We start from the raw sequence: 10,342 nt of genomic DNA, 5'->3' as shown, positions 1-10,342 counted from the left end.
CCCCCCCCCCCCCCCCCGCCTGCCAGCCTGGCAAGTCACCCTACCCTTATGCTCAGCCTGGTAAATGGGGAATCTTCATGCATCACATCAACCTGAGCCTGATGGATCCCATGTGTGTCCGTCCCAAAGCTTCCTTTCCAGTCATGGCTTCAGTAGCGGCCTCTTTTATCCTTACATATCCCATATGATCTGGGAATGTCTCAGGAACTTACAGAAAGAGCTGGAGGATGTGATGAGGCAATGTATATTCTTCCTTACTTAGATTGTTGCCACCACGACACGGATAAGCGGCGGAAAAATGAATAGAGGGATGTATGGCTAAATGGATCAAATGCTGAAAGTGCCTTAAGCTGCAGTTCCTTGTGTGACTGCTACATGCTGGGTACAAAACAGCTCAGGCTAATATTATCTCTCCTGGTCTAACTGTCACTACATTTTCAACATTTATCTCCACACAATCTCTAATAAATTTTTTCTAATGTGTCTTGGTAAAAAAATATTTTTCCTTTTGAGTAGACAGTATAGCGAGACAAAAAAATGGAAGATTATGACAAAAACAAGGACAAGGATGAAAGACCGAAAGGGAAAAGTTTAAAAAAGAAAAGAAAGAAAAAGGGATGGAACATAGGACAGGTATAAAGGAATGGAGGAAGAAAGGTAGGAGAAAATAAAATGAAAGAGGCACAGAATAATGAATGAATGGGCTTAAAGAGAAGCAAGAGCAAAAAGCATGTGGTAATATTCCTGTGGCAGGGTAGGGACAAAGGGAAGTGGGAAGCAAGATAAATAGTGTGAAGGAATGGAGAAGGAAGAGGAGAGGAAGGATAGAGGAAAAAAGTAATAAAAAGTTGAGGCAGCAGAAAATGGCAGGCAGGGAGGGAGGGGGACTGGATGGATGGGGTGTAAAACAGGTGAAGAAGCAGAAAAGAGGAGAAAAAGGTTAAGAGGGAAGTGAAGTGAACGGGGCTGGAGGATAGAATGTAATAAATGAAGAAAGTGACACGGTAGAAATAAAAGACAGGAAAAATATTTGGAGAAATTAAATGAAGAGCGTAAATGAGTGATGATGGACAGAAGAGGGGAGTAAATAAGAGAAAGGCAGACAGAAAGAGCAGCTGTCAAACAAAGGGTGTGTTGGAGAAAGAGCATAAAGGATTTTAGATACAAAAAGAAGAAAGACACCAATTGAGTGAGAGAAAGGTGTAAAAGGAATGAAGTGTGTGACAGAAGGACAGCGAGTAAAAGAGTAAAACAGGCATACGGGGAAGAGAAACAGAGACTGATGTGTGTGAGAGAGGGAGAGAAGAGGGGAGAGGGAGAGTAAGGTATATTGCAGGACTAAGTGGCCAGAGCGCTGTCTGCCAAATATAAAATCAATAGACACTATCTCAGTCCAACCCCCTACTGCTGAATCCATCAAAAAAATTTAACGATTCCTCAGTAAAAGATGCACCAAGGCAGCACCTCAGAACCTGAGAGTGTGTGCGCAGATTTACAGTACACAAAGACGAGATGCTTGATTTGTGTGCGTGCACACAGTGTAAGTGTGTGTGCTTTATGGATATCTTTGCGTATGTGTATGCTGAAACAAAGAGGACGTTTGTGTGTGAATCACTTTGTTAACTTCACTGTCGCCATTCATGGGTCAATGTATCCGTCTGTGTATCTGTTTAAGTATCCAGGACGGTGTTAGTGTGTATATGTTTAACCTCAGAGTGTGTGTGTTTGTGTGTGCAGGCAAGTGTGTGTGTAAGCTGACAAGCGGTATATGCCAGAAGTAATTTCCAGGTACATAAGCTAAAACATTGCCTGCCTTTTATGGACTTGCAATTGTGTTGATGCTGTCAAGGTCTCTTAGTCCGCCTGAGACACAGACACACACACAGACACACACAGACACACACACAGACACACACAGACACACACACACACACACACTTTAGTGATATCACCACTATGATAGCTAACGCTCAGAGATTCACACCCCATGGACTTGACAGAAAGGGATCCATTTCCTGACAGCAACCACAAACCATCCACACATGCACCACATACATCCTCAGTGTGTGAACTTTGTGGCTCTTAAAGAGCGTTTTTAGAGAAAAAATACATAAACGTATACACATAAAGTAATAGTTTTTAATGGACGCAAATTCCTTGATTCTTATAAAGCTGCTGGCAGTTGTTAAATCTAAAATGCTACAATTAAACTGAGCAAAGAACTCCACTCTCCCCTGGGACATTTCCACGATTCACTGCTTTGGTGTCACACCCTAACACATTCAATCGGGCGCACACTTGGCTGACAAGCTGGCCAAATGACATCGAGATGTGAAAATCCCATTCACATTCTTCTGTAGATGTCTGCAGGATATTAACCCTCTTTAACAAAAAACATGTTATATTTGCGATGTCATGGAGAGAATTAAACTAACCACAATCCTGGAGTGTAACAGTGCTGTCTTTGATTGGTGGAGCTCGCGTTTACCATAGAGAAAGAGCATAACGAGTCATACTCTGAAAGCCACCCCCATTGGAGGGGAAATTGATTGGCGCCACAATATGCCACCAAGGGCTGAAACGCTAACATCCCAATACACAGCAGCGTTTAGGCATTTTTCTGTTGTTTGCTAGCTGGAGAGAGATGAATTTGTTTTCCCTGCGGTGTAGCAGAACCTAAATGCGCTTTGTCTCTACAGAAATGTCTAGCGCACCCAGGAACGGTGAGTTTCTGCTGCCATTGGACTCTACGATCTACATGACACATTCTGGCATCTCTGCCTTTTCCATTTATTTTTTGCGTCAAATCAAATGTTCTATGTTCACAATCTCAGAGTTCAGTGGCTTGGTTACGGGCCAAAAAGTCTTAATTTAAGAATATTCTGAAATGTTAATGGAGTAAAAGAATAGAAAGAACTTTTCATAAAGTGGGTCTTCACTGTTGAGCTCCATCGCTTGGAGTGAATATGCAGGCGAGGAAAGCGGAGAAGAAGGGGGACGTGCTTTAAAAATAGAAAGAGGTGGATGAGTATTAAGGATACACTGGGGAAAAGGAGAGAGATTAGAAAACAAGGGGGAGCGCAGGAGGGAAGAGGGTGGAATGGCAAAGAGGAAAGTTGGGCCGTGGGGTGAGTAAGACAGATAGATGCCGAGACATGGTGAGTGAGGGTGACAGAGAAAATGAGTGATAGAAAGAGAGACACGGAGAGAGGAGTGTCAATTTGCATAGGGGTGAAATTAAAGTAGCTTTGAAAGGCATTTCAGTTAAATCAATGTAAAGTCCTCTACTGTAGGAATAGGGGATATATCTAAACAACTCGGGTGATCTTAGGTGGTCCACACACGTAGATAGGTTAGCATAAACATGCAGACCCACATATTCACGTCAGCACACTAGTCTCTAAAGAAAAGAACGTCCTGTTTAGTGAAGTATAAGTCCACACACAATCAAATATATATATATATAAAAAACATTTAAAGAAAACAACATTTATACACAAACATGCACATACAAGAACACAAGAGCCATGAAAGAGACCGTCTCTGTGAAGCCATGTGTATTGCCAAAGCAGGAGATCGTTGCAACTAACTTACACTAATGCAATTTCAATGCAAGCAATAATGCAAATTGGTGCGTTAATGACCTCTATTTAATCATATTTGAGCTTTATTCTCAGTTGTCCTTATTACATTTTTAATTGTTTCAAAATTGGCCGTTACAGCCTTAATTTGATCACTTATGAAGCGACCCTAGACCAAAGCATCTGAGCCAAAGTAGATGCTTGTAATTGTTGTGTTTTTCCTTGTTTTTCCTGTTCTCCTATTACCTGATTAATTAATGACTCAATCAATCAAGGATCATTGTAATCTAATCTAATCAGTAGCAGCCTACGGCATGGAAATATTTTAGACTTGTGACAAGTCAGTATTAGGACACCGATTTAGTCCTATGGTTTCTACCTCGACAGTAACTCATGAGCCATAAAATGGCATCTACCCTCTAGTGAAACTTTCAAGGGTCACCGAAAAGTCAAAGCAAGAGTTGATAAAAAAAAAAAAGGGGTGCTATATAAAGTATGGTGATAAATGATATATTTCATTAATACAAGTTCATTTCTTTCTTTGGGTAAGAGATTTCCTACATAAATATAAAGTTAAATAATCAAAAGTGGATACAATGGGATGGGACAGTGGATCTTGGCTCAGAAAATTCCTTCAGTTAAACTCATGTTTTGGTTGTGTTTATTCAATTCATGATTTTACATAATTACTGGATTAAGACCCAAACGGGAAATGTTGCCTCAGGTCAGATCACAAAACACTATTTCATGCAATCAAGCCTTAGATTCCAGAAATAAAATCCCATTTCTAGGAAAATGATTTGCCAACCAGGCAGGATTGCCCTCAATGCCAGCAATATTGCCCTGCTGACCAGAATCACACCCTGCATGCCAGAGTAAATATTCATGTTAAATCTGTATACCTGCTCCACCACGGGCATCTGGATTTGGTGGTAGCACTTGTATTGAGTTTGGTGATGAAGAGACTCTGATTGGTTGATGAGTTGTGGGAATTAGTAGTCTCAAAAGAACAACAAATTGCATCAAGCCAATTGGACATCACGAGCATGATGATACCAGTTTTCCCATTTATATTAATACCAGCAGCATCATTTGATTGTCAGTCAGTCCCCTGGGAAAATAAATCATCCCATTTACACTGAGCTAATGGGCGGGATTTTAATTAGAGCTGTCAACACCACCCCCCCTTCTCCCTCTCTTTGTGTTCAACAGCTATTCAGCTATTTCATTCACCTTTTCTTTTTTCAACACTTGTTTTGTTCTGCTGATTGCTATTCCACAGGGGCTATTCTACAGACACACACACACATAAAAAACGCAAATACAGTTATACAGTACAGCCACAACTACAACACACACAGTCTCTCTCTCTCTCTCACACACACACACACACACACACACACACACACACACACACACACACACACACACACACACACACACACACACACAATCAAAGTAATGCTTTGTCAGATTAGTACTGAGGAATGAGAGCTGGGGGAATAGAGAATATAATGAGTAGAAGTTGTAAACAGTGGGACTTCATGCCACTGTATTATATTACATTCACTGCAAGCAATCTTAGTACAAATCAATGAGGAATAATAAGCACAGACTAATGTGTGACCCTTTCACATAAATACATGCCTATTTCATCAACATAAACTGTATTCAGCCAATATTAGCTTATCTCTGAGTACTACACACATAATACTTCTCTAATAATTCACAAAGTAGAGGAGTCTATTTTAAAAGAATGTTTCAATAGATCTAGCCGCTGTTGCTATCTGCTGCTAACCGCTATTTTAGTTTGGACTAAAAACTGGTCAGAGGGCATCCTTACTCTAAATTATGTTTGTTGGGTTGCACCTGCCAATTTAAAATGGAGACTGTCTTCCCCGGAAAAAGAATGCTCCCATAGGTTGTTTAAGCAGCAATTACGACTAATATTAAAGTTTACTGTGGCGTTGACCTACAGTGGCCCTCTGCAATTATTACGGGAGCAAAGCAGGAAATAAGGTCAGAGTTACAACATCCACGTTACGAGGATGAATGCTAGATCAGATCTGCTAGAAGTGTTTACGTAGTTAGGTTTAGGCATGAGGAGTGGGAATTGGTTAGGTTAAGAATAAGGGTAAGCCAATCAGAGGCAGAACAGGCCGAAAATAAGGCGCCACGAGGCATGTCCTGGGACGTCAACACGTTTGGCGAATCTGACCTAGCATCTATCCGTAAAGAGGGCAGGTAGGGTGGTCAGAGGGTCAAACAAATACAGGACTTTCACACAGGAAACCAGGGTTTGGTCAAGAATTAAGGTTAACGGCAAGTTTTTTTGCTTGTTTTTTTTACACAATCTGCGTCAAGTGTGAACTGGAAGTTAAATAATGTAGCAGATGCTTTTAGTCCCAATCCCAATCTTTTACTAAACCTAACCAAGTAGTTTTTGTGCCTAAATGTAACCAAACTGTAACCCTTTGACAATGTTCATGACGAGTTCAAAACCACGACCGTTCGGTTGAAAAGGCTGCTTAACTGACAATTACATTGGGTACCACCAACAACGTGAAACAACTATGGCCTGTTGTAGTTGCTCTAGTTTTAATGTGTTGAAAGTTTATGATTTCAGCTTTAAGAGACAACAAAACATAAAATCCCAAACATGAGCCAACGGGTGAAACAGTCAAATGGCCATTTGTAGCAATGACTTTACAGTAATTACATCCCTAGCACAATACTGTCCAAATGTTGGTAATGTTCGAGAAATGTAATCAACAAAATTTAAAACTTGTGTTTTTGTTCAAGTTTGTTTCCTTACAAAAGTTTGGTGAAGAGTGTGTTTTGAGATAATCACAAGGTCTGGCAAATATTAAATTCAGCCTGTGCCTCAGGAACAAACAATGGCAGCAGCATCTATTTTCTATGAGTATCACTTATTACAAGATGTGTTGTGCCTAATAATGTGCAGATGTGATGAAAATAGCTTCAGTATATTATTTTTCAAAAACCAACTTTGCATTCCTCCTCGCCAACTCAGCAGTTAATCTCTCTCAGGTAAGACTGACTCCTATTATAAGAAAGTCATACTACAAAAAAAGTGTCCTGCATAAGTTCTGCAGAGCTTCATGTGCTTTAAGAGCACTCAGAGTAAGTGCAACAATTTCTAACCTGCATGATGGACCTGCATGATGTCTCCAACTGATGGCCACAGGACACAGACAAGGACATGCAGTAGCTGATGGATGTTAACAGGAGTAATGTGATTATCTACTGGTGCTACAATTCTGAGATCCACATGTTTAAGATATCTTAATACCTGTGAATACAAATGACATTTGAATTGGATGTTTTGATTGCAGCACTGGTAAATAGTGTCATTTTTGATACATTTATATTGAAAAGACATCTGGCTCTATAACTGACACAAAAACAGTACCACCAAACTGACTGCTGCTTACTGTGTTCCTACTATACAATGAAGATTTGAGGAGTTGAGACTAGACTAGAAACTTGAGCAGGGGGGTGGATGAGATTTTAAAACACTGTCAGAAACGACAGTTATACTATTTATAGAAAATTGCACTAATGACAGCAGAAGCACTTTCTTTTGTACATCCACAAATAGGAAGAAAAAACTTACGAGCTCCTATACAAGACATTGTCATACAATTTACAACTTAGACTTGAGGGCAAACCCCCTATATTCCAATTATGGGCATGAGCCCCATCATAGGTCTTTAACATTACCCTGCAGCTGTCGAGACTGATTTAAGATACAGGGCCCTATTTTAACAATCTGAAATTCAAGTATCAAACGCAAAACACAAGTAAATGTAACACCAGCATACTTTAAATCAAAACAATGTAACGCAGCTTTGCAGGAAGGAGACCCTGGCCTCGGGAGCAGTGCATCCACCAAGGTGCAGAGGATCCAGACCCACCACACGCCGTGGCAGCTCCTTTGCCCCTTCCTCCTCCCCCCACTCCATCCTACCGCTCCACCAGGAGCACATTGCGCATTACCACTCCCGGTTTTCAACTTTTCATTTTCTGTCACAAAGACAAAGGCCTACTTTCCGATATTTTGGGTTCATTTTAACGAGGTTATGAATGATATTCATATGATATTTCTGCAATGTATTTTAACATCAGAGCGAGATTACTTTGCTTACCTCACTACAGACGATGCAGCTCTTCTGTCAGCTCTCCTCTACCGGGCTGTAGCTGGGGCATTTGTGTTAAGTGGCATCAGCACATGCAGTTCAACATCATACAACATCAATATTTCTTCATTCATGTCAACACATCCATGATTCATGGAAACGTTGGGTAAAACACAACAAGCCACAAAGAATGCTGCAACTATTTCACATCACATCTTCATGGACACCACAATGATTTCCCATAACCATACATTGGAATTATGTATGGTTTGCAAAAATGGGGACTGCTGCGTCTGTGTAGATTAGAGATGCAAAGTATAGACTATGTGCGTTGTGCACATGCAACATTATGGCCAAGCATGTACCCTTCTCCAGGTCTGTGGTGGGATTGTTTTCTGAAACTGCAAAATAAGCACCTGGGAACATTTGAGCTGGAACACGCGTCCTATGTTTGAGTTACTAGTTGTGTAAAAGGCAAGTAACCCAAAGAGCAGATACAGACAAGACACACACACACACAGACACACACAGACACACACACAAACTTGAAGCATATTCATTAAATTATTACAATCACTGTAGTAACTGCAAGTTAAATTCATTTATACAGCACATTTAAACACAGCTTAAGATGACCAAGTGCTGTAAATGAACTTTAAAATGAAATGAAAGTATGAATGAAAGTACAACACACACAAATATATTTATCAACAATAACTGATATGGGACAAAGCACAGAATATATACAAAAGAGACAGTAAGATTGAAAAATCAGTGGACCTAAAAATGGTATAAAACTATACCTCCCTTGCTTTAGGCTAGGCTACTACTGTTATTATCATGATAACGCTAACTTATCATGCTTGTCAAGCTGGAGAACGAGTACACACAAGCAGCAGAAGAGCTACTGGAGGGACGTTACATTCCTTACTTCCAAACGGAAATAAAGTAGGATTTTGTAGGGAATTACCCTGCTGTTGAACTCCCTTCCTCCTCATCAAGGAGTCCAACATGTTATCACTTTAGGTGCTGACTCATCACCCTGTGGCTCCCGTGCCATGCTATGTTGCTTTTGTGTATCTCATGTTTAACACACTTTTTGGATTTGTTTAGTGTGAAATGCTCCCGCACCTTGGATGACTTAGGCCATACTGATTTCTCGGTCTCTGCCACGCGTTTCAGAACGCTGCAGGTCTCTCCGATCGTTTTTCCTCTACCACTGCTCTGCTCTTTTCTGCTCCGTGTTGAACTCAATTCAACACAACAAATCGTAATAAAATTGCTTGCCAACTCTTTTAATAATCAAATTTTATCGATTTGTTGTTGCAACCCTAATGTAGACTATATGAGCCATATCAAAGTGTTCTGTGACACCGTCTTTAAATATAAGCAGCCAAATATTGGTGCTGCATTGTTGTTATACATCTGTATTAGTGAGTTAAATTTGCCTCTGAGGCTCTGTTAAGCCAGTGAAACAGCTGAACACACTCTCCCACTTAACTGCACAGTGAGTAAATGGTAATAGTACGGTAAACATTGTGTCATAGAGGACTTGTCTCTTCCTCTCCCAGCAACTCATTACCCTGACAAATGCAGCACTAAAAATGTCTACCAATTGTTTAACACCACATGCATGGGCTTGTGTGTGAGAGCGTGTCTGCAGGAATGACTTGTTTGTGAAATAATTTGACAAACTCCCTATATTACCATGGTTGTCCTAGTGATGACAACTGCTACTGTTAACTTGTTCTCCTTCTTCCCTCCCTTTTGAACCGTGCCTCTTTCTCTGCCACACACACACACACACACACACACAGTAAATGTGTATTTCTGCCAGTAAATCCTGCTCCTCAGCAGCATTTCATTACAGTCCTGACACACTTATTTTCCATATGTGAGAAAGTGTATGTGAGGCGTGCAACTTCCAACCTTGTGTATGTCCATTCCAGTCTAGCATGTTCCTGTGTGCATGTGTGAGTGTGTGTGTGTGTGTGTGTTTGCTTGACTGCATGTTTGTGTTTTCTGATCTGCTTTCTGGCCTCTCTGTAACAGGGGAGATGTACTACAAGCTTTTAAATTAGTCACACATCACTGCAGGCATAATACACACAACACACTGGAACAAGTGGCGCATAGGTTGGAATGATGCATATACACCAGTAAGTCTCTCACACACACACTCGCACACACACACACAAATAACAATAGTTAGAATGGTAAGAGGGGAGGACAGAGGCAGAGAGAGAGTGTTTGAAGGATTTGGGCCCAAGACAACATTGGTGACAGGAAAGCAAGCAAGGTATAAAACGAAAAGAAGAAACATCTGTGACACTAAAATTGGTTTGAGCGATTGAGAGAAGACCATCACTATCAACAATGCCTATTCCATAATGGTACTCAGTAACAAAATAACATATTCATACACAGAGATATCTACATATAGACATGTAAGCTATAATGTACAGTGACCTATGGATACTTTTGGTAATGACAAGGCCAGGGACTTTTGAGAATGTGTGTGTTTGGGTAGATAAAGGGTGGTAAATATAATTAGTTGCCAACTACACAACTGTCAGTCATTATAAGATGACTAACGCAGCA

At 40.5% G+C, this 10,342-nt stretch overlaps 1 long non-coding RNA gene across 1 annotated transcript in view; it reads left to right on the top strand.

Moving 5' to 3' along the window:
- Nucleotides 1-10,068, top strand: part of LOC117945367 — a 17,431-nt gene extending 7,363 nt beyond the window's left edge. Inside the window, exons 3-4 of the long non-coding RNA XR_004656784.1 lie at nucleotides 6,178-6,186; nucleotides 10,059-10,068. This is a non-coding gene — a long non-coding RNA (uncharacterized LOC117945367). The remainder of the gene's footprint in view (nucleotides 1-6,177; nucleotides 6,187-10,058) is intronic.
- The last annotated feature ends 274 nt before the right edge of the window (nucleotides 10,069-10,342 follow it).

This window comes from Etheostoma cragini, chromosome 5, assembly GCF_013103735.1.
Source record: "Etheostoma cragini isolate CJK2018 chromosome 5, CSU_Ecrag_1.0, whole genome shotgun sequence".
NCBI lineage: Eukaryota > Metazoa > Chordata > Actinopteri > Perciformes > Percidae > Etheostoma > Etheostoma cragini.
This window is presented reverse-complemented; position numbering and strand designations above follow the sequence as displayed.